Consider the following 25562-nt stretch of genomic DNA (forward strand, 5'->3'; position numbering starts at 1 on the left):
TAATTAGTAATCATACTACTAATATTAATGTCTAATATATATTGAAAGCTTACTGTGTACCAAACACCATGCTTACAATTTATAGGCATACCCTATTTAAGTGTTACAAAACTCATGAGTTTCTTCTATAATCCAGACTCTACAGAGGAAGATTTGAGATTCAGAGAGACAAAATAATTTGCCAAAGTTTACTCAAACAGTGGGTGACTGAGCAGGGCCTATGTCTATTAACATAATTTAGAAAGACTTCCATACTTATAGCAGGACAAATACTGTGTCTCTGCTACAGTCTAAAGGATGCCCAGTGAAAAACTACATAGCTTCGTAAATAGTTAAGAAGTAAAAAAACTAAGCATTTTCCATGTAACAACCATTACTCTTTCCCAGAAATAACATAGAATTTGTAAATGGCACTGTCAGGCCTCTAAGGCCAAGCCAAGCCATCGCATCCCCTGTGACTTGCTCGTATATGCCCAAATGGCCTGAGGTAACTGAAGAATCACAAAAGAAGTGCAAATGCCCTGCCTCACCTTAACCGATGACATTCCACCACAAAAGAAGTGAAAATGGCCGGTCCTTGCCTTAAGCGATGATATTATCTTGTGAAATTCCTTTTCCTGGCTCATCCTGGCTCAAAAAGCTCCCGGCCCCCCCAGCACCTTGTGACCCCCACTCCTGCCCACCAGAGAACAACCCCCCTTTGACTGTAATTTTCCTTTACCTACCCAAATCCTATAAAACAGTCCCACCCTTATCTCCCTTGGCTGACTGCTTTTTTGGACTCAGCCCGCCTGCACCCAGGTGAAATAAACAGCCATGTTGCTCACACAAAGCCTGTTTGGTGGTCTCTTCACACGGACGCACATGACAGGCACGTGATAGAATTGTTTGGGTGAGGGAGAAAGAACAAGATGGAGGAAGGTGAACAAGAAGGCACAATCCATGTTGCTTCCGGGTTCTTCCTCACCAACTTTCCTGCAACCGGAAAATGCAGCCCCGGCAGGGAAGATGCAGATCAACCGAGCATGCGCCAGGTGACGTCAATCCGAAGAGATCCAAACTTACCCGGCCACGCCTATGGAGACGCCCCTATCCCGCCCTTATCCTGACCACTGCCCTCCCCCTTCCAGTACCAATGCATAAAAGTCTGCTGCCGGCAGGACTGGCGTGACTTCTTCGCTACCCCCCACCATACCTGAGGACCGGAGAACCTCACCGGAGAGCGCCGGCATGACTTCCCTGGCCCCCCACACCTGAGAACCAGAGAACCTCGCCCGAGAGTGTGTGCATATTTGCAATAAAAGGCTGCTGCTTTCTTATGTACTTTGGCCTCATGTTTAATTATTTAGCTCTCCTAAATTAAATTAAACAAAACAAGAATAACCTCAAAATATTAAATTAAAGACACTTGGACATAAAGTGATTTAATTGGCTTCTACCATTTTCAAATTTGAATTGGAAATCTACCAAGAACCAGCCTTGTAAGATGACAATGGTTTCCAGTAGGTCAATAAATAGACCAAGGAAAAGCCTTCATGTGGTATTTTGAATGGTGAAGAAGGAAGTCAAACATAGCTGTACCCACTGTGATGCTTTAAGGATTTGGGGGAATTAGAAAGGACAAAGACATCTCCAAAAATAGCCTCCAAAGCCTTCTTACTCAAAGTGTACACTTTGGTTAGCATCATTACTGTGACCTAGGAATTTGTTAGAAAATAGAAAAACAGTCCTTATCTCAGGCTTTCCGAATTAGAATCTGCACTGCAACAGAATGCCCACGTGATTTCTGAGCACATTGAGGTTGGTGTACCAACTCTCCAAAACACCTCATCAGAATCTGCTGTAAATGCTTGCCAAGCAGCCAGGGCTGATGCCAGTTTAAAACAAATCCAGTCAACTATGACCTTTCCTGCATCCTTACTTCTTCTCCATGTCATCTACTCACCATTTTCATGGCTGTAGCCTTAATAGAAGCTACCCCCATCTTTAATATGGGCTATTTTAGTAAGCTTCTAACTGTTCTCTCCCCTTTGCCTACTGACCCCATGCTGTCCATAGTCCACATAGCAGCCGAGGAATCTCGACAACACGGAGAACAGATTGTGTTCCTCTTATGCCAAAAATACTTCAGGGGCCTCTCTTTGCACTTAGCGTAAAATCAAGTATCAAAGCATAGCCTGTGAACTCTAGTTGAATCTTTGTCTCATATGTGTCTTTCTCTTGTTCTTTCTCCTCCTTGAACGTGCTGAGCTTATTCCTGCTTCAGAGCATTTGTAGTTGCTAAATATCGTCACATGGCTTTCTCCTTTTCAACAGTCAGGTTTCAACCTGAATGTCACTTCCTGAGAGAGATCTCCCTAATGACTCTCTTCCATGTTTCCCTGAAATTACTTTGTTAACTCAATTTACAAATCATTAAAGATATTTTATTTGAATAGTTTATGTTAAACAACCAAAATTGCCTTTAACATTGCCTTCCTTCCTTTTTGAATTCCCTTTATTCTTTTTTTTTCCCTACTTCTGCCCTTGAACCTCAACTTCAACAAACTACAAGTCCTATAAAAACAACTTTCACAAGAATTGTTCTGACAGTCATTGGGGTGGTATTGGCCCAAAAATTACAAGCAGAGGACTAACAACAACAACAAAAATCTCTTAATTCACCACCAGCAAATTTTACAGCAGTTAACGATGAAAATTACTAACTGAACCAATTTCCAAGGACAGGTACCCCCATCTTCTCCTCACCCTATAAAATCCCACTCCTGCTTTAACTTGGAGAGTTACCCAGTCTTCAGGTGCTCCCAGTGCACATCAGCTGAATAAAGCCTCCAGCTCATTTTGAGTCACTTAAATTATTACCTTTTGACCTTACCTATTTTTTAGTTCCCTCCATTAGAATGTAAGCGCCATAGAGTCCTTTATACTTAGGATCAATCTTTCTGATTCACCAGCATCACCAGAACTTAGGACAATGCTTCTCCCATAAGTTCTCAATAAATATCTGTGGGCTGATTTGTTTTTAAAAAGAAAACCACGTAGTTCCCCGTACCCAACATAATTATTTCTTGCCTATCATATAAGCTGACCACATGGTCCCTTCTTCCTTGACCTTGTTCCTTAGAAGAGATTATTTATTTCATACCCAAGAGTTATCTTGTTATTGAATACAGCCCCAATAAATAAAGTTATTTATTGTCCTATTCACACTGGTTTTATGGCTGTGGTATCCACTGAATCCTGCCAAGGGCAAAAGCAAAGTGGTCCTTCTGTGTAGAAAAATGGAATAGGGCTAAAATTTACTGACACTTCAAAAACAAAGCCATGGAAACTCTCTGGAAGCTTTCACTCAGGGAAAACAGTCCCTTAGTATTTTGGTAACCAAACAGAGTTAGCATTATTCACAAAGTCCGAAAACGCCCAGGAAAGCGATGTGGCAGGTCATGGAGGACTGCGAAAGAAAATTCCAGGCTACCAACCAGGGAAAGGAGAACCCTAGACTGAATTCTACCACGCGGATTTTATCCATTTTGTGTTTGCTTACTGCTTCATCTAATTAATTCTTCTATCAGAGGATACTGGGATTGTTATCATTTTGGGCAACTAACAGTCCCATAAAATCCAGGGAAGAAAAGAAATACAAACAGTAAAACCAAGACTTAAGCTCTTAGCAGTAGCTGTACCCTAATGAGTGATTCTGGTATCTTTATTCAGAGAGTAAATCTGAAGAAAACTTTGTAATCTTCAGACATGTCAGTCTATCAAAGGCCAGATACTAGGGCTAGAAGTAATTTCCATAGCAAATTTACCAGGCACAGCTAGTATTCCCCTACCTAGAGAACAATGGACAAAAGAGGAACTCCATTTTTCCCCAGATAAAAAGCCACATATAATGGCACAGACTGAGCATGGACAGACTTGAGTTAAGAGACCATTATATCAACCAGAAGAAGAGAAGATGGGGAGAATTGGATATATTTGAGAGCTAAATGGAGTTATAATTAATATTTACTGTAGATGATGACATCTATGAACACATTTTTTTAATAATTGTTATTATATTACCTCAATAACCTAAGCACACAAAATTAATTCTAACCGTAAGTATCAAAATAATATTTCCTGGTGACAAATTTATTCCTAATCATTCTCTCCTCTCTTTTAACACTATACGTTATAAAAATCTAATCTCTATTGTATTATTCCAAGACCCATTTATGTTAGTAAATTTAAAAAAGTAACCCAGGTCCACTTATGAGCACATATATTTTGCTTCTGGAAATTTAAAATGCATGGCTAATGTTTGGGTAAAACTGACACCAAGATATATTTGATAGCATATTCTAATTTTCTCATTGCATTCATAAATAACTTGAAAATTCCCCTCATTTTAAATTAGGAGAAAATTACATCATGCATAATGCTATCTGAACTGTGAAAATTGAAGATTTTCTTTCATTTACCCTTTAAAATTGGATTTATCTACCAATTATTTCAACCCTCCAAGACAAATTCACACAGAGTTTCAGTAGAATGTGATTTCTTTGTAGGCTATTCTTGCTAAACCAAACTGATTCATAAGATAAAGTGTGGTTAAATAAGTTCCACACAGACAAGTCAGAAGGGGCAGCAGAGTAGCTTGCTAACTAAATGACTCCTTTTACCAACACCCAACATGACAGGGTGCTTCTTTCTTCCAACCAACTTCAGGAACAAGATATCCAGTTACTACTGGTACGTTTTCTCAGGGTGGGTCATCAGAAAAGTAGCTATGCCATTGGCTATTCTCCAATGTATTCAAAGCAGTTTTAGCACAATCTCTAAAACTAATTAAGTTAGGTGCTCACAAGTATAGAAAGTTCCTACTCATTCAGCAGTAGAGTAAGCCTTTATTGATTTCCTGTCAGTGTGAGTATCTTCCTCTCCAAGTCTTAAGTCACATCTGTTTCTAGTCCAGAATGCTGGTCTTGTCTACTCTAAAGTCCATTTTTTAATATTTCATTTATTTGTGTGTGTGTGTGTGTGTTTTTGAGACGGAGTCTTGCTCTGTCACCATTTTTTAATATTTTATTTATTTGTGTATGTGTGTGTGTGTTTTTGAGACGGAGTCTTGCTCTGTCACCCAGGCTGGAGTGCAGTGGCGTGATCTCGGCTCACTGCAAGATCCGCCTCCCGTGTTCATGCCTTTCTCCTGCCTCAGCCTCCTGAGTAGCTGGGACTACAGGCGCCCGTCACCATGCCTAGCTAATTTTTTGTATTTTTAGTAGAGACGGGGTTTCACTGTGTTAGCTAGGATGGTCTCGATCTCCTGACCTCGTGATCCACCCGCCTCGGCCTCCCAAAGTGCTGGGATTATAGGCATGAGCCACCTACTTCCAATATTTTCATGTAATATTCAAATTTCAATTTTCAGTGTAATTGATTTCTAAAGTAATAAAAAGAAGAAAGAAGATGCATCTCATTTTCTTTTAACCATTAAATGCCCCAATGAACTATTAAGACCCACTTCCACTGAAATAAATTCATATGCATATTTACTACTTTATCTATTAGATAATTTACATATATATATATATACACACACATATACACACACACACACACATAAAGGGGCTATTGGGTGCTAGACATTTAAAAAATTGAATTATCAACATTTACCATTTGCCAGTCACTGTTTTAGGAATGAAGAATTCTATAAGGGGGAAAAACTAACAGTGCCTGACCTTAAGATGTTTATATAGTCTAGTGGGGAAGAGAAATAGAGATGTGGATAGCAGCTCATACAAGGAGAGGTGACATCACAAATACACTATGTTGCTGATTGAATCACACTGTACCAAGGCTAATCTGGCAGATATTTTGCATCCACTTCTATAGAATCTGGCATTATGCGATTCTGATTTGTGACAGACTTGTTTCTAGACTAAAACTGCAAATGCCTTCTTAGCATATTCTAAATGTAGTTACTGGATTTCTGCATGTGGAAATACTTGCTTGAACCTCTAACTATTTCCAAACAGGAAACAATATTCCACATGGTGAAGGCAAGCTGAATTTGGTATTGATGTTTATAACACAAACACTGGAGGAACTTCAATGTCCAGTCACGGAGTTCCTTAAATCATGCCCCTGATTAAATCTCACAAAGCATGCCAGATGTAGAGGCCAGACGCAGACTCACCTGCGTGGAATTTGATTAGACTCGGGAAGCAGAAAGATACTAAATGCAATTACGTTCTGATTCATTAGAGACCAAAGTTTGAAATAGTCAAGTTATTTCCAAGATATAAATCTTTCAATATTAAATGCAGCATGTTGACTAGAATGAGTTATGGGACATAGCTCACAAGGGTGAGACAATGATAAGTAATGAGTGAATGATGTGCAGAATTCAGGACAAATGAGATCAAACTGTAGTTTACCATCTCTTTCAGGACAGTTTTTTTTTTTTTTTTTTTTTTTTTGGTGGAAGGTCTCCAAATCATATATTTCAGAAGGTTCTGGTTTAAGAATTCTATTTGATGAAAGATCAGATGGAGAAAACACTGCCCTTTCTGCTAGTGAAGTATGTGTTCATTCTGCTGCAAGTTCATGGCAGGAGAAAATATTATTTTTCAAATAAAAAGTATCATAAGTTATCTTAGTCCCTGTACTGGGCGATAATAACTGTGCTCTTTTGGCTTACGTCAAATCAGAGTTGATAATCAATTTTGCATCAACTATGCCCTGGAAATGTTTAGGAATAGGGTAGGAGACTTTCTAGGAGGTATGGGTTTGAGAAATTCTACAAGTTGGAATTCTTGGCTAGGAAATTATTTGATGCCTCTTTCGGTGCTTCAAATTTGCTAGTAACCAGCTCTAAAAATTTATATGCAAAGATTTTACTTTTAGTTCTTATATATCCATAACAATATATATCATTTCCAGTATTTGTACTGGAACTCCCAGTAACTGACAGAATGTACTACTCACTTGTACCTTAATTATTACACAGGAATTTTTTTAAGCATTGTAATCCTATATTTTATACTTTCCTCCTTCAGTTGCACAAGTAGAAAAAAATATGTAGCAGGGAAGAATGTTTAAATCCAAGACCTTAGGTATGCCTTACTTAAGTCATAAAATAGTGGGAACAAACTTATTTATGTATATTTAACATAATGAGAGGTCAGTTTTTAATTTTCTTTAGGAATTAGATTATAGGCCTAGACACCAATGGTATATATGTGACACTGATTATGTTTAATCCAAGTAGGGTATAGTGGAGACATATTGGTCTTTACAGCCTAGTTAAATTCCAGTAACATAGAATCATGGAAAGGCATTTAAACTCTTAAAACTTTTTAATAATAGTTTTCCATCTACTTTGAATTGCTCATATAAATACTATTATTTTTATGAAGTCACATTTTTGAGTCACATTTGAATACCATCTACAATATTTCCAGTGCTGAAGACAGAATTTTTGTTTTCAGTCCTGATCATTTACATCATATTTGCCAGCCCACAACAGTTTTCTAGGTTTTCTAGAACTCATTATTTTCTCCCATAATGGCATTTCAGCTAAATAAAGGCAAAAAGAGAAGTAGGGTTTGATTTCCAGTTTTCAAAATTGACAAAGAATTATGTGATTTACTCTTGATATAATTGAAAAGAAAATGCATATGTTCATGTATACATGCCAGCTCTGTGGGAATCATATGTTCTGGGAACACAGAGATGAGTAAGACCTGGTCCGCCTTAGGGGACTCACATTCTAATGAGATGAACAGATGTAGAAGTATGTGCAAGGGGCCAGGAAGGACAAATATAAGCCAGATGTACAGGGCAAGAGAGGACAAACATTGTGGGATAACAATGAGACAAACGCCAAGGCACAGGCATAGCAGGCGTGAGTCTTGAGAGAAAGAAATTTGATGATGAAGAATTTCCCATGATACACTAAGATATAAGTGCTTTATCCCTAAGAGTTTAGTGGTGATATATTGAGATTTGCTTTCTGTGTGGGTTTCAAACGGGTGGAAGACAAAATTGAAGTCATGGAGACTTATGAAATGAGTACTGCAGGAAAACATTTTTTAAAAGAAAGAGACGATTGTAGGAATGTAGGTAAGAAAGTATTGGACCCAAACTATAGGTGTGGCTTTGGTGCAGGAGAGGAGAAAATAGATTGAAAGGGATACTTCAAAAACAGAAAGGATGTAGTGATGTTAAGATATGACACGAGAAACAGAGAGACAGAGACGGTTCCCAGGTGGAGAGACTTTGCATGACGGTAGGGCAAGTTTGTGAGGATACATGATATTTCACTTTTCTCCAAGTTAATTGTGAGGTATTTGCGAGATATCATTATAAAGACCAGCAATGAAACTCAGTACATTTTCAGTTCCAAATAAATGATGTAGTATATGAGTCCTACTACTACTGGATAATCTAGCTCCATGCGAACTGCTCAGGTGTTTGTGTCTGAGCTTCAGGTATAGCTGCAGCAACAGCGGCAAAGGTGGGCTTGAGGGCTTCTTCCATTCTATTATGAAGTCTATCTGAGGATATAATTTCCCACAGTAACAACTGCAATATAGTCACCCTTAATGAGTTGCTACGCTGTCTGTGGTATAAGAGCTGAAAGTCCGTGTCTTTGGCTCACCTGGTAACATCAAGCAGACTGAAATTATAACTTGAAGGTGTTTTTTCCAGAAGAGCTCCATGGCTCCTGTATGTGCATATACTCCTTATCAATAAACAGATGAATTGTTGAAACCCACAGCTTCTCATCCAACTCTGCTACTGCCCTCCCAAATTTGGCTTTTAAACTTCTTTTCTGGATGGCTTCTAATTCCTTACTACTTTCCCACTTCATTCAAACCTTTATCTCAAATCTTATGTCTTGCTCAATCCCTATTGACATATTTACTGAACAAATGATTAAAATGAATAAATAATTAACAAAAGCTACATTTATCTGGCTTAGGTTTCCTTAAATGCAGTGTTCCATTTATTTTCCTCATAACCAAATATTTCAGTGGCTTTTCATTGGCTAGATTCAGAATTCAGATTCAGTAATTTCACCCTGAAATTTAAAGGCATTCCACAATCTTCTTCCCAGTTACCTTCTGAAACATCTCTTTCTGTACTTGTTCTTGCAAATGCTTCCATACAATCAAAGGATGTATTTGCTTTTCCCTGAACAAGCCACATGTTTTTCTCCAGAACCTCTGTTCTCATCATACTGTTTGGCTGAAATGTCCCACCACATCTTCCCTACTCTTCTGTATTCTCACCCTTTTTATGAGGCCAGACTCTGACTCCACCTTCCTCATAGTTTCCTAATATGGTTTTAGATGGCATGTTGTAGACGAATGCTGTCAGTTATTTCTTAAGTATTATTTTATCATCTTAAATACAGTTTTAATTCTAACTTTTCTTTTCAAAATTAATGACAGTCTTTTTAATAAAATACATGTAATAAAAAGGTTAAAGGCATAATTATAGATACTGCTAGATTAATGTCAGGGATTCCCACAGACTCTTTCTATGACTGTACTTCAAAGAGGTATTTCCAAATTAGAGAATTATGTCAACAGAGAAGGATGATTTGTTTGCTACTGTAAAGATATATGTTAACATTTCATTTAGTTGCTTTTAATGTATTTTATGATCCAAAAGACTATAATTTGATAGGAAAACCTTTCTGGTATTCTATAGTTGTAAAGAAAATGCTATTTACCTCAAGACATCAATATAATGTGAACTATATTAGATTATTAAGGAGAGCGTTACCGCAAAGTCAAAACCCTGACCATAACTCATAGAACTGCCACTATTGTAAGATGGAAATTGTTGATAGGAATGGACTAGACCAAGATATCTTCAACAAGTCTGAAGAAGCAAAATGTTTATAAAAGCGAATAATAGTAACTGCTACCACAACAAAACACTTACTGAGTGTTTATGAGGTGTCAGGCATTGTGCTAAGCACTGGCCTTGGATTATCTCACTTACTTCTGGAGATCAAGGTGAAAATATCATGACATTTGGCTTTAAACAAATGAACTTCTAGGTAGATCTGCTGTATATATAGACTTCACATCATTATCATCGTTGTCATCATCATCATCATCACAGTAACTTATATATAATATATCAGATACTTGGCTGAGTATTTTATATCAATGATCTCATTTAATCCTTACAGTTGTCCCATTGGGTAACTACCAATATCTGACTGGAAATCAAAACTCTGAGAGGATACATTGCCCAAGATCTTATTTTTTTTTTTTTTTTTTTTTTTGAGATGGAGTCTTGCTCTGTCACCCAGGCTGGAGTGCAGTGGCACGATCTCAGCTCGCTGCAAGTTCCGCCTCCCAGGTTCAAGCAATTATCCTGCCTCAGCCTCCTGAGTAGCTAGGACTACAGGCGCCTGCCACTGTGCCTGGCTAATTTTTTGTATTTTTAGTAGAGACAGAGTTTCACCGTGTTAGCCAGAATGGTCTTGATCTCTTGACCTTGTGATCCACCCGCCTCAGGCTCCCAAAGTGCTGGGATTACAGGCATGAGCCACCGAGCCCTGCTGCCCAAGATCATTAATTAGTGTCAGAGCTATGATTCAAACCTAGGCCTTACTTAAAGTCAATAATACCTATAAACTTCATAGTTTATAGGTCAATCACAACTTATTGTAGATTGCCTCCTCAAAGAAGAAAAGGGCAGCTTGCTGGGATGGTAGCATTCTAATAAATTCTACTGACTATTACATACCCAACAGCCAGAAAATGGCAAACCCGACTTCTTTCTCCCAAATATATGAGACCTTCATAACATGTAGATTTTATTAAGTAAAAATTCAAAGTTTGTGACAGCTTGTGGAAGAGACCATACTTTATCCACAAAGGCAACACGATACCTAATAAATACTTTTTCTTGTCCCTTTATTTGAGATTAAATCCTCTATACTATTATGTATTACAAGGGTACAATTATATGTCATTTTGTGATTTTTGTGATTTTAAAATATCTATGACTAAATAATGGCACTTTAGTTAACCATGAGAGGATAAAGTAGCATTATCTGACCATGGACAGAATGAACCAATTACCAACTGGTCCCACAAACAAGAGAGAGATATGCTTCCTCCTGTTAAAAATATAGAAGTGTGACCAGTCAGAATGGCTACTATTAAAAAGTCAAAAAATAACAGATGCTGGCAAGGTTGTGGAGAAAAAGGAATGCTTATACACTATTGGTGGAAGTTTACATGAGTTCAGCCATTGTGGAAGACAGTATGGAAATTCCTCAAAGACTTAAAGACAGAAATACCACTCAACCCTGCAATCCCATTATTGGGTATATACCCAAAGGAATATAAATCATTCTATTATAAAGACACATGCAGACATATATTCCTTGCAGCACTATTCCCAATAGCAAAGACATGGAATCAACCTAAATGTCCATCAATGATAGACTGAGTAAAGACAATGTAGTACATATATACCATGGAATACTATGCAGCCATAAAAAAGGGTAAGATCATGTTGTTTGCAGGGACATGGATGAAGCTGGAGTCCATTATCCTTAGCAAACTAACACAGGAACAGAAAACCAAACACCTCATGTTCTCACTTATAAGTGGGAGCTAAATAATGAGAACAAATGGTCACATTGAGGGGAACAACACACAATGGGGCCTTTCAGAAGGTGGAGGGTGGGAGGAGAGAGAGGATCAGGAAAAACAACTAATTGGTACTAGGCTTGACACCTGGGCGATGAAATAATCTGTACAACAGCCCCCACCCATGTCACAAGTTTACCTATGTAACAAACCTGCACTTGTACCCCTGAGCTTAAAAGTTAAAAAATATATACAAATGTGATGTATACACATGTTCTGATATTCATTCAGTCAGTCAGTTACCAGCCATGAGTATGTATGGAGCTCTGGGGTTAAGTCTTATGGAAGAAAGACAAAGGCCCTGACCTCAAGCATCTTACATTTTAGTGAAAAATATCACATGTCCCCAAGTCTGCACATTTAGAAACAAGTTCTTAGATTATTTTCAGACCATAAGAGAACTTATCTGAAAATACATGACTTGATCATAAAAAACATGCTGACTCTGATGTACTACTAAGGAGATGTACAACAATGGTGTTTTCAATAAAATAACTGAAGTGAAAATGATGCTCTGAGTTAGGAGATTCCTCTTGCAGAGGTGTTAATGTGCTCCAGCTTATTAAAGGACTGTATCAAAGAAAGCTGAACTGACGTTCACTTTTTTGTGTGTTTTGTGTCTTCTTTACGTTCCTTCCCCCAGTTATTTTCTGTATCTTTAAAGTGTCCCCTATTATTTTGACCACACATGCACTGTAATGGAAAGGACATGATACATTCAGCAGAATTACTTAATTAGGTTTTTGTAAGCAGTATGTGCCAAGTAGGCTAGGTTTGCTTTCTAGCCATAAAAATATGACTGCGATGCATGCCGTGTTCCCGAGGAGGAAGCACAGTGATTGATGTGATGATAAAACGATGAAGGGAAGGATAAAGCCAGAGAGAGAAAAGTCTCAAAAGGGAAATAAAGTAGGGCAGCAGCTGCCCCCATCTTAATTGAAGCATAAATTTCAGAAGCAGGATCTGAGGTTTAATTTCAAGCATACACTGACAGTTTGTGTGTGTGTGTGCGTGTGTACACTTGTGTGCATATGTGCACTGCTGTGATAAAAAACACACAAGCTCTTTTCATCCTTTGTATGAAGGGTTTTTAAGTCAGTTTTATAAAGGAAAAAGTTGCAAATGTATAAACGTACTGATTTTCACTGGAAGATGTTTATTTAGTCAGCATTTAACAGAGAATAACAGAATCCATGAAGGACAAGTGTTCCAGGCACTAGAGATACAATAGGCTAGAAACCACACATTTCTGCACTCATGGAGCTGAACGCTCTTAGTTTATCATTTCTTTCTGTATGTATCTTCCCTACTTCTTCCGCACCCTCTGCCATAATCTTTTAAAATATATATACATAAATGGCTTCATTTTCACATTTAACACCACCATAGCTGTGCATACAAAAACACTACAGTCTAGCCACTACTTATACGTCCAGCCTCTTCTTGCATCTCTCCCGATATCCCAGTTTCAAGCTTTCCATTCCTCAAACATAACATTTATTTTTACATAATGGTGACTTTGTCAGACTGTACTCTGGGCCTCAAATACCTTCATACCAGTTTTCTATCAGTTAAAACTCCCTCCATTTGATTGCAGTGCAGCTGAAATGCCTCTTAAGCGTCATGCTTTTTAATATTTGTAACAGTTTTAACAGTCCTTCATCTTAATTTCTGGATAATTTTGTGTGGATGTGTCATTAAAGCTCTCAGTTCATTTGAGCTGAAACGAGCCGTTCATATGTCTGTTTATATGGCTTGTTATTTGTTGTTGTTTTTTCTTTGGTAAGTGTGAACTACTTGAGGACAGGGCAGTGAGGGTTGCTAATTTGTTTCTGGCCACATGCTGTTTTACATGTGTTAGGCTTTTAAAAAGTGTTTACAGGGCAAATAAATATGCAGCCAGAAAGTATTTAAGAGTCACATGAGAGTTTTCATGAGGGAATCAGTTGCCTCATTAAATTTTCAACATTTTATTTCAGAAGATCTAAGAATGTGAAGAGCTGCACAGGTGAGAATGCCCACTGCTCTCTGCAGATAGCAAGGGATGTACTGCATACACAGGTGCTATTTAAGTGTTTTTCATGAATCACCTTGGGGAAGGCAAAGCCCATTAATGGGGCATACTATTATCAGGAATGCTTTCAGAGATCTCATCTTTTCTATCCTGTCTTTATAGCTTAATGTTGCTTCTATGTATGAGCCTGTAGTAATGTAATCCTAAGCTTGGCAAATCTTTACTTTAAAAAATTCCTTAAGAATGAAAAATTGCTTCTAAGCTTAGAAACAGTACAAAGTTTTATAGCTTTGTTATAAACTTCTGAGAAACAGAATTAAGACACCTTGACACTCTTTCTACCTTACAGAGAAGCTAATATACATCACCATAAAATAATGTAACTGCCATTCATACAACAGAGAACAAAATAAATTTAAAACTAATGTAAACTATAAAACTATAATATACACATTTTTTGTTCATTTTAAAACACTTAACCTTTAACTGTGAAAACATATTAATTCACTGTCAAATCTTTTATATTCCAGATGACACTTCTAATTCATATATTTGTATACAGAAAAGTGGAATGGACTATCTCTATACATCCTGATTAGCAGGATTCACTTGGAAGGGCTACGTGAAGTTTTGTGTTATAATACTTGGATCAAAATTATTTGTCCATTTTCCCCATACTTATGACTTATACAGTTCAGAAAGATAAAGTATTCCAAAGAAAGAAAGTTCATATCTCACAAACAGGGGAGCTCTTCCTTTGCGACAAGATAATTATTAATTGCATTATCTTATGATTATTTACCTTCAAAACAGGCTTAATTAATTTTATCTCCCTTTTAAAAAGCTTTTCTTTCTATACTTAATTTGAGCTAATATATTATCAAAATCTAGGGCAATATTCAGGGTTTTGACCTCTAATGGACTAAGTATTCCAACATTTGATGGTTTAATTAGCTACTCTTGCACTAAAGCTTCTTCTCTCTCCAGTCTCTCCATTTTTGGAAGTAGTTAGTACCCTACTCTCCTGGGCACGCAGGCTGGGAACCAGGAAGCAGGGCAAAGAGGTATGCCCTCCACATTGTAATTCAAGAATGCAAGAAAATTGTCTTCTCTTTTCCTCATGCCCTTCATACAAATTCCTCCTGGTTCACTGAAGCATGAAATTCCATCATTAATTGCAGGCTCACAGCCAGGAGAACGGATGGCAGGAAGCCAAGTACATGTCTTCCTTTCTAGTGTTGACCTGGTGCCAGGCACTCTGTTATTGACTCTCCATTACACCTTTTTCTTAGTGAGGGAACCAAAGCTCAGAGAAGTTAAGTAATTTTTTTAGGGTCACAAGGCAGATTGATAGAAGATATGATAACTGAACCCAAGTTGGCTTGGCTCCCAAATATGTGATTTAGCTATTCTAGGCTAATATTTATGTGGGCCTAGCACTGTATGTAGAAAGAGCCCTACCCATATCAATTTACAACTCACCGCTGCAGTGCACTGGGCAAGACTTTGGACTGCCCGAGGTCATTCTCTGGCTCCTGCTCTCTCTAGCAACACTAATATGGCAGACTAAAAGTGTTACAGAAACACTGGGGTACTCAGTCTAGCTCCTGCTGCTCATCGCACAGAAAGCCAATCACTGATACAACAGTATTGCCAAGGAAGAAGACTTTAATCAGGTGCTGCAGCTGAGGAGATGGGAGCTCAGTCTGAAATCCATCTCCCTGATTGACTAAAAATAGAAGTTTATATAGCAGGGAAGGAATGTAACAATGTGTGAGAAAACAGGGACTGAGGAGGGGCAAGGAAGCAATCATGAGGAGTGAGGGGCCTGGCATCTTATTGTCTGGATGTGGGTATTTGGTGAGTGTCAGTTCTTTGATACTTTATTTTTTTTTTCAGAGGCCTGAAGGTCATTTCCTGAGGAAGGAACTCAGAGAAGACAAATGTAAGTTTCAAGCTTTAAGATCAGAAGGGTCAATTTCTACGTTTATCTTAAAAACTATCCATGGGCCGGGCGCGGTGGCTCAAGCCTGTAATCCCAGCACTTTGGGAGGCCGAGACGGGCGGATCACAAGGTCAGGAGATCGAGACCATCCTGGCTAATACAGTGAAACTCCGTCTCTACTAAAGAATACAAAAAACTAGCCGGGCGACGAGGCGGGCGCCTGTAGTCCCAGCTCCTTGGGAGGCGGAGGCAGGAGAATGGCGTAAACCTGGGAGGCGGAGCTTGCAGTGAGCTGAGATCCGGCCACCGCACTCCAGCCTGGGCGACAGAGCCAGACTCTGTCTCAAAAAAAAAAAAAAAAAAAAAAAAACTATCCATGGGAATACTGGGTCGGTTTCAAAAGCATGGGAGAATTACCTCTCCCACCCCAACCCCAGCAGCCCTCAACCAATGACTGATGAGAATGGTGTATACAAGGTGCAGCTCCCTTGCCTCTTGTGAGGAAAAACCCTGCACTGACTCTCAGAATTATCCACTGGGATTAGGCTCCAGTTGTCCACTTAATGACACTTTTGATAATACATCCTTTATCAGCTGCCCTTCTTACCCTGTCTCAGTTCCCAGTTTACCTATAGATATTTCCTGACATCTTTTCCAAAATAATCTAATCTATTTTCACTTGAATCTTGGTGTTGGGGTTCCCAAAGTCTGCTTCTTCAGAACCCAAACTAAGGCTATCAGCATCATCTAAAATACAGATTTTCAGGAAGAGAAGGATTGGTGGACTTTGAGATCATCAGGCACTGAAGTGAACAGAAAAAGAGCTGGGCCGCTCTCATTTGTTCCCAAATCATTACTACATCCACGTGTTCCTTAGTCCATCACTCACAGCTAGGGAGATGGAGTCACATGTTTGTCCGTGAACAGATACTATGCCAGTTCTAGGGAACAGGGATAATGCAATGAACAAAATGGATAAAATGCTCTGCCCTTATAGAAGTTATAGTCTAATAGATGCCAAGAGATTTTTTTAAAAGAACCAAATGGATCTTCTAGAATGGAATAATACATATCTGAAATGATTTTACAAATTTTATAGGCTTAACTGCAGGAGAAAGGATGAATGAATTTGAAGACAGATGAAAATAAATCATTCGAGCTGAAGCAAATAGAGTAAAAATATATTTTTTTAATGAACAGAGGCTCAGTAACTGTGGGATAATATCTGACATGTAATTAGAATATTAGAAGAAGAGAGAGATAATGTGGTATAATATTTACTTGAGGAAAATGATGGCAGAATTTCCAAATTTGAGAAAAAGTAATTTAACTTGTAGACCCAAGAAACTTGGCAAATTCCAAACAGGATAAATTTAAAGAAAATTACCATTAGGCAAGTCATCAGCAAACTGCTAAAAACCAGAGATAAAGCAGCCAAAGAAAAAAGACACATTGCCTATAGGAGAACAATTATCAGAAATAACCAAGCCAGAAGACAATGGAAAACCATCTTTAAAGTGCTTATAGGGGGAAGAAAGACCTGTCAACCTAGAATTTCATAACTAGTAAAAGTATCCTGAGTTATCCTGAATGAAGCCAAGTGAGTTATCTGCATCATTTGATCTGTGGAGGAACTTGTTTGGATAAGTTAGGCTACAACATGTGTCAGAGGGACTGCAGAGTGTGATTGGGAGCCAGCCTGCCTGAGTCCAATTTCTGATTCCAGCTGTCAGTAGCCAAGTGAACTTGGGCAAGTTCCTCAGTTTCTCTCTGCCTCACTTTCTCATCTCTAACGTGAGGATAACAATAAGGTTCAACTCACATGGGTATTTCATGGATTAAGTGAATTATTTTATTTCCAACAGTCTGAGGATTTTCCCCGTATCTTTCTGTTGTTAATTTCTAGCGTAATGCCATTATGGTCCAAGAACGTATTTTGTTCAAGTTGTTAATTTCGAGTGTAATGTCATTATGGTCCAAGAACTTCAATTCTTTTATCTTTATTTTTTAATTTTATTTTGAGATGAAGCCTTGCTCTGCCACCCAGGCTGGAGTGCAATGGCGTGATCTCCACTCACTGCAACCTCCACCTCCAGGGTTCAAGCGATTCTCCTGCCTCAGCCTCCTGAGTAGCTGGGATTACACGTGCCTGCCACCATGCACAGCTAATTTTTGTATTTTTTAGTAGAGACAGGGTTTCACCATATTGGTCAGGCTTGTCTTGAACTCCTGATGTCAGGTGATCCACCTGCCTTGGCCTCCCAAAATGCTAGGATTACAGGCATAAGCCACCACGCCTGGCCTGATTTTTTTTTTTTTTTTTTTGAGACGGAATCTCCCTCTGTCTCCCAGGCTGGAGTGCAGTGGCGTGATCTTGGCTCATTGCAAGCTCTGCATCCTGGGTTCATGCCATTCTCTTGCCTCAGCCTCCTAATTTTTTTTTGCACTTTTAGTAGAGATGGGGTTTCTCCGTGCTAGCCAAGACGGTCTCAATCCCCTGACCTCATGATCCACCTGCCTCAGCCTCCCAAAGTGCTGGGACTACAGGCTGGAGCCACCACATCTGGCTGGCCCTGACTTTTTAAAATTATTTTTATTTATTCTTTTTTTTATAGACAGGGTCTCACCTTGTCACCCAGGCTGGAATGCAGTGGTGCTATCACAGGTCACTGTAACCTCAAACTCCTGGGCTCAAGCAATCCTCCCACCTCAGCCTCCTAAGTAGCTGGAACTACAAGCACACACCAACATTCCCAACTAATTTTTAAAAATTTTATAGAGATGAGGTCTCACTTTGTTGTCCAGGTTGATCTCAAACTCCTTGTCTCAAGTGATCCTCTCACCTTGACCTCCCAAAGCACTAAGATTACAGGTGTAAGCCACTGTACGCAGCCAAAAATCCTTTTATTTTTTCTTATTTTTCTTTATTCCCTTTGATATACACAATCAACACACAAATTCTTTTAAATTGTAAATGTCTGTTTAATGACTCAGGATATAGTTTATCTTGGTAAATATTTCCTATGCAGTTGAAAACAATGTATATTTTGTTGTTGGGTGGAGAGTTCTATAAATGTCAGCTAGATCCAGTTGATTGATGGTATTGTTCAGTTCTTCTAAATCCTTACTGATTTTCTGTCTGCTGGTTGTAGTACTAAGAGAGGAATGTTAACATCTCCAAAAAAAAATTTTTTTTAAGTTTTCCTTTGTAACTCTGAGGTTTTGACATATAACCCAATTTTATGGTAAATACTGAAATAAAAATAACTAGGATTAACTGTAAGACTTAAAGGTATAAGACTATGGAAGTCTATCCCAAAGTATTTTCGCTACAATTATGTGTTAGATTCCAATGCTATGAAACATAGAACAGGGCTGTGCTTTCTTCTACTAATGTATGCTGTGTTTTGATGTCCCCCTCATTTACAGACTGTCAGAAGTCTTCTAAATGTGAGTCATCCACTTTGCCACTAAACAGGACAAAAAAAATTATTCACCAGCTCAGTTCATCAAACAAACATTACTGCCACGAGATTGGTAATCTACGCTATTTCAAAACATTTTAAAATTTGTAGCTATTTGGGTTTTATACTCTCATGGTATCATCTTATATGCAAATAAGTCATTAGGGAATTGAAAATTAATGTTTATTAAACTTTAAAAGATTGTTTTCAAATACTTCAGAAGTCTTCGTTTATATCCAGATAATTATGTCAGGCTATAATTTACTGACTGAGTTCCATTTACTTTGTTTTCAGAAAGTATGAAAGCTATATTTGTAAAAAGCTTAAGGTGTTCAAGCATTAGTGACATAGAATAATCTCCATCCATTGCTTTCTAAATAAAGGAATTTTACATTCTTTTTTCTGTTTCTATACTTGAACTTAAAGAAAATCTTGCCTTGCAATGCATAAAATTCAAAGAAACTGTTAAAGTCTCGAAGGTCTTAGAGTCAGAAAACAAGAATACCTTGTAGTTTCTTCAGGTAATTATTGATAACAAATTTAATTGATGTTTTAGGGGAGGAAGCGAGTTAAAGAGAGAGATAAGAAGATCTGACCAAAATATGGTTAATAGTTGAGAAGAGTTTCCAGCATGTAATAGAAAAAGTAGATAAAAGAGTACTTGAATAAGAATGCAATATTTTATATCCTCAGAGCCAAAATAATACAGTATGTCATTGTATCACCATCTTAAATAATAGGTGAATAGATTAGAATGATAAATATTTTCAAAGAAATAAAAGGCAGAACAATGGTATAATCTTCTGAATTGGAGTAACTTTGAAGCGTATTTATAAGATCATATGCCATGAACTGATATTCACTTCTATGTTGTATAAAATATAAATACTTAATGGCAACACTTTCTCTACTACACCTTCAAAAGTACAACTTTTTATGCCATTAGAGTTCAGAACAGTAGCTTAAAGAGGAAATCTTTATAGTACTGGCCTCTACAGTATTAATATGCCTGTATTAGGTGTATCTTAAAATAGCTCCTTTCTCCTCTTACGAGTAAAGGGACTCAATTATTACTATATGCATTCTCCTAAATCCAAGGGAGCCCCATTCTTTAACAACCTGCTCAGTGGACTTAGAAAACAAATAGAAAAGCTATACATTATGCATATATCTTGGCAGCACACTAAAGCCCTTAGAGCAAGTGATACATGATCAGATATCTCCCTCAAACCTTACCTGGTTTACTCTTTTGAAAAATCCAACCCTTGCCGTCTCCCACACAAAGCTCTTGGCCACTGGGTGAAATCCAAGCTGGGTAGTTGATCATGATAATTCCAGCATGTCATGGGCAGCAGCATCTCTCAGAGTCCCACAAGCCAACTGCTTGAAACGAACCTGCAACAAACAAGATATTTCTCCGTTTTAATTGAAAAATAGTGAACCGTGTCCTAGGTCCAGGAGGCATCACAACTTAATAAGGGTATCATAAAGGAGTGTGTGAGGGACTATAAATGCCTCTCAAGATGCTGATAAACATTAAAACTGGAAGACTGAAGTTTATGTACTACAAAAGGTGTTTTTGCCAAGTGCATGTTCCTCTGCATGTTGTTATTGATCTACTCAAGCCATCGGTTATTAATGAACATTATTGATATTAAAACTTATACATGCTATAGTATGTACCACCTCTTCTTCAGGCAGGTAACCAGTTGGAGTACTCAGAGTATTTTTCTACTTTACCCATAATATTCTCAGGGTAACTAGGCAATGGGATACAACAGGGCAAAACCCATGAGCAGTTAGAGCAAAATCCACAAGATTGTGGATCAGGACAATTTCCTTTGTGATTTCTGATGCTCCAGTTAATGTCAACATTCCTTGTATAAATTTTGGGTCACCTCTCTAGGATAATGTGTGAGAAACAACTTTGAGGGACATATGTAAGGTGTTGCAAATTGAGCAGCTACCATTATTGATATCAACATACAGACTGTATGACAGTAAGACAGTATTGTAAGACAGTAACCAATGTAAATGCATCGTAGCAAGAGTCTGCACACAAAGGAATGACCAGACTCAAGAAAGTAATTAGACAGCTAATTTGGAGGCAATGTACCACATATTTAATGATTCAGTTGTTTGTGTCCATGAGTAAATATGGCATTTAAACTTAATTAGCATGTTTGACTTTCATTCATACAGAGAAAACCTATGTATAATCAGTAACCTTTATTGGACTGTTACCTGACACATAAGCAACACTTCAATACACGATTAGGATGATACTAGTGAACAAAATTGTTCATTGGTCTTCCTAGGGTAGCTCTTAAAAACTATTAGATTTTTTATAACTATAACAACCATATTTAGTAATACATATAGAGAAGCAAATTTATTACTGTTATTTTCTAAGTAGTGCACAGAAAGGGCTTAGAGGTTATTCTAAGTGTGTAGGGGGACTTGTGAATAGCTACGTTCTGAAGGTTCATGGACACAGGTGCAGAAACTGATTTTAACAAGCAACAAAATAATAAATCCTCATGCACCTGTGATTAGAGATTCGTGGATTCCCAGAAGTCTGTGTGCAGACTTTGTTAAAAGGCACAACAGTATGATATCCTAATATGCCATTTCAGCCAGAATGCTAAGATGACAAATGGTTCAAGTTGAACACATGCCTTGCACTAGAATGCATAACTTCAAAATAATTCCTTAAACAAAGAGGTGTATATGTGACACTAAATGACATACTGCAATTCAAAGCAGGAGCATTATGTTGATGCTATTTGATACCCATAAATACCCACACCCCCTCAACACACACAAGTCTAAAAGTTTTGTATTTGTTGATCCAAGTTGTGGTACTTATTAACCTACAACCTTAGTCAACTTCTAGATGCAAACTGTTTTTATTCATGACAACATTTTTTTCTACTTCCTATCTTCTCTGAAGATCTTCTGGAAATTATATCACTTATCTTATAAAACAAACCTGTTTTCATGAATGGTAAAGCCTTTTTGGTCTTTTGGCAGCCATGAAGGATATTAAAAGAAGCTGATACTAGTGGACCAGATGACAGGGAAGAGTTTATAAACATAATTTCTAAGCTTCCAAACTGGCTTTTAAGTGAGAAATTTTTGAAAGCTACTTGCTTTGGAAGCACCCATCTGTGACTTAGTGCCACTTCTCATACTTTGGTTCTACCACTTATTATAAAAAAGTGAAAATAAGTCAGTATAACTACTTGCTTTATAAAATGGCTTTATTTTATTACACAGAAATGATGCTATTGCTCCCTCCTCAGAAGGGGTAAGTTTTGTGTATTTTCTTTTCAGCAGTGATGATTTTCCACTGATCTTTGTTCATTTATTTATTCATTAGCCCTCTTATTCATTCCACAAATTTTATTTGAGTACCTCTGTGGTGCCAGGCATGGGATTTGGTGCTACAGGTACAAAACAAAAAGACATACATTCTCTTCATGAAAAGATTATCACTGATTCTATTCTGATTTAACATTTTCTTGTAACCAAGAAAGGCAGCAACATTACATCCAATCAAGGTAATTAGCCTTACGTTATGAACAATCTGCTATGTGACCAGAGCCGGGAAATTCATGAGGTTTGTCAGTGAGTAAAGCACTACAGGCCAAGGGAAAATCTACAATATAGAAGGATCAATTCACATAGCTAATGCCTGTGAGGTTGTTATTCAATGTGATAGCTTTGTGTCACTCTCGTATCTTCTTCCACAATCTCATGTAGCTGAGTTAAAATGAATCAGATAATCCAACCAATTAGGTTTTGACAGTACAATAACATCTATGGCATCAAACACAAGAGTCACTGCCTTCCAACTGTTGTGTAAGGAATCGCAATACAATCCTGTGTGCTCTGCATCACATCCAAGTTAACAGACTTTTGTGTGTGGGAGGTAGGGGGAGATGCTATTGTACAAGTTGCTTTACACAATTGATTATTCCAATTTACACAAATGATTATTCCATTTGTTTTCTGTAAAAGGAGATACAAAATTAAATGCATGTATTCTCCTTGAAGAGAAGTCTATGAGGGGTCATAAGAAGTACCAATTCCATGACTTTGGTTTGAAACTGTATCCTGTCACCAACTTTCATTATGAAAAAATACACTTCAAATAATTTTTCACTTATCTCTCTCCAAATATGTAATTAATGAGAATACAATTAAAACAAAAGGTAGGAATAATTATTATTTAAAATGCTCTTAGATAGTAAGTGATTTTTTAAAATAAAATCAATATGATTTCCAAAAGATTTAATTATTTTATGTTTTGAAACTGCTATTACGGGGATGTGTAGTATGAAAACAAGCTATTTTCTTCAATGCTTTCATTATTTTTGAGAAACTTATTCATTTAAAAATGAATTCTGGGCTGGGCGCAGTGGCTTACACCTGTAATCCCAGCACTTAGGGAGCCTAAGGTGGGCAGATCATGAGGTCACGAGATTGAAACCACCCTACCCAACATGGTGAAACCCCATCTCTACTAAAAAAAAAAAAAAAAAAATGGCCGGGCGCGGTGGCTCATGCCTGTAATCTTAGCACATTGGGAGGCCAAGGCGGGTGGATCATGAGGTCACGAGATTGAAACTATCCTGGCTAACACAGTGAAATGCTGTCTCTACTAAAAATACAAAAAATTAGCCGGGTGTGGTGGCGGCGCCTGTAGTCCCAGCTACTCAGGAGGCTGAGGCAGGAGAGTGGCATGAACCTGGGAGGCGGAGCATGCAGTGAGCCGAGATCGTGCCACTGCACTCCAGCCTGGGCGACAGAGTAAGACTCCGTCTCAAAAAAAAAAATTTAAAAAAAAAAAAAAAAGAGTTGGTTTTGTTTCATTGGATATCCTGGCAATCCCAACATTAATCCGAAGTCTGCCATGTTCATGCCCCTTAAGATGAAAATCTTTTAGAACCATAAAAATGGAAGGAATGAATGTTTGTTGAGCTACCACCAAATATTGGACACTGCTAGGGGCTTCATTCTCATGCCCTGTTGCGTGGTATTCTCATTTGAGAGGTCATGGCAGTTATCCTAGGTCACTAAATCAGTTTGGTTTGGAAACCCAGGATACAGGATACACATGTGGCTCAAGTACTGAGGGGCTGGCATCATTTTTCACTGCCAAGAGCAGGGTCTAAAGGGATCCTGCCTTGCAGGTGGACTTCTGAAATTAAATAACGTGTATAGTTATGTAAAATGTCAGAAACTTGGATGAACTTCTTTGGACCTCAGACCACACCATAGTACTGTAGATTTTTAAAACAATATTTCTGCTGTTAATTTGTTTTTTGGTTGTATACACTCCTGCTAAAAATAACTACAATCATGCATCCCTTAACGAAGGGAATGCTTCTAAGATATGTGTCACTAGATTATTTCATCGTTGTGCAAATATCATAGAGTGTACTTACGCAAACCTACATGATATGATCCACTACACACCTAGGCTGTACGGGAGAGCCTACTGCTCCTAGGCTGCAAACAGGTACAGCATGTTACTGTACTGAATACTGTAGGTGACTGTAACAGTGGTTAAGTATTCATGTATCTAAACATCATCTAAACATAGAAAAGTTACAGCAAAACTATGGTATTAAAACCTTATAGGACCATTGTCCTGTATGTGGTCTGTTGAAAAAAACATCGTTATGTGGTACATGACTGTAAATAAAATAAATAATAATAATGAAACCCCAGGGGGCAGGGGTAGGGGACAATGAGAATTCTGGTTATTTTAAGTCTTGTGTTCAGAGTATGATCGAAGTAGCCTTCACCTGAAAGCCAAAGAGGCCTGAGCCTTAAGGGACTGAATGATACCCAAATCTTCCCTCTAGCATTACCGGTTTTTTTTGTTGTTGTTTTTTTAGAGGGAGTCTTGCTCTGTCCCTCAGGCTGGAGTGCAGGGGCACGATCTCAGCTCAGGAGTGAGCACCACACCCAACTTGCGTTACCTTTTGAAAGACGCTGATAAATTAGCCGTGTGTGGTGGCATGTGACTGTAGTCCCAGCTACTGGGGAGGCTGAGACAGGAGAATCGCTTGAACCCGGGAGGCAGAGGTTGGAGTGAGCAGAGATCGCACCGTTGCACTCCAGCGAGATTCTGTGTCAAAAAAAAAAAGAAAAAAGAAAAGAAAAACAAAGATGCTGACGTGCATTCTACATATGTCAGGTAGTCAGTCTGTCTCTAGAGCTGAATTTAATAATATGGGGGAAATGGGAAACAATACTCCACGAGTTCATACTCTCTTGGCTAAATGTTTCCACCGGTGCTACTGAATGCTGCCTCCTCTCTATTCACCCTCCTCGCTATTCGCTTCTCTTTTTTTTTTTCTGAGATGGAGTCTGGCTCTGTCGCCCAGGCTGGAGTGAGTGGCGCCATCTCAGCTCACTGCAAGCTCCGCCTCCCAGGTTCACGCCATTCTCCT

At 38.2% G+C, this 25562-nt stretch overlaps 1 protein-coding gene across 1 annotated transcript in view; it reads right to left on the reverse strand.

Annotated features, from left to right (window-relative positions):
• Nucleotides 1-25562, reverse strand: part of LINGO2 (leucine rich repeat and Ig domain containing 2) — a 1254362-nt gene that overhangs the window by 304715 nt on the left and 924085 nt on the right. The window contains exon 6 of the mRNA XM_011958015.1: nucleotides 20332-20490. The gene's annotated coding sequence lies outside the window, so the exon portion shown is untranslated. The remainder of the gene's footprint in view (nucleotides 1-20331; nucleotides 20491-25562) is intronic.

Source organism: Colobus angolensis, unplaced genomic scaffold (assembly GCF_000951035.1).
Source record: "Colobus angolensis palliatus isolate OR3802 unplaced genomic scaffold, Cang.pa_1.0 Scaffold455, whole genome shotgun sequence".
NCBI lineage: Eukaryota > Metazoa > Chordata > Mammalia > Primates > Cercopithecidae > Colobus > Colobus angolensis.